The following is a 430-nucleotide window of genomic DNA, read 5'->3' as shown; positions in this document are numbered from 1 at the left end:
TTATAATTATTAAAAAAAAATTATGATCTTACATAGGTTAATTTTTTATTTTGTTTTATTTTGTTTTACTTTTTTGTTTTTTGAAATAGACTCCATTATTAGTATAAGAGTATAAGTTGTTGACTTAATAATATACTTGTAGAATTGTAGTGGTTGAATATTATTTTACTATGATATGATAAAAGTCATGCAGTTAATCATCTTATTTGGCATGCATGTTCTTGACATGAGATAGATCAATCAATAACTTAATTAAGTTATTATGCATATTTAGATTGGATAGAGTAGACTGTGATGGTTATCCATTTTTTATTGAGTTTAATTTTATTACATTAAGTGCAAAAATTTTTACAAATTTTTTAGTTAAATTTAGTCGAACAATTTAATTTTTAATATATTTTTATTATTAAAATTAGTCTCCTAATCTTTT

The sequence above is a fragment of the Arachis ipaensis genome, chromosome B03 (genome assembly GCF_000816755.2).
Source record: "Arachis ipaensis cultivar K30076 chromosome B03, Araip1.1, whole genome shotgun sequence".
In the NCBI taxonomy this organism is placed as follows: domain Eukaryota; kingdom Viridiplantae; phylum Streptophyta; class Magnoliopsida; order Fabales; family Fabaceae; genus Arachis; species Arachis ipaensis.
Note: the sequence above shows the minus strand (reverse complement) of the source record.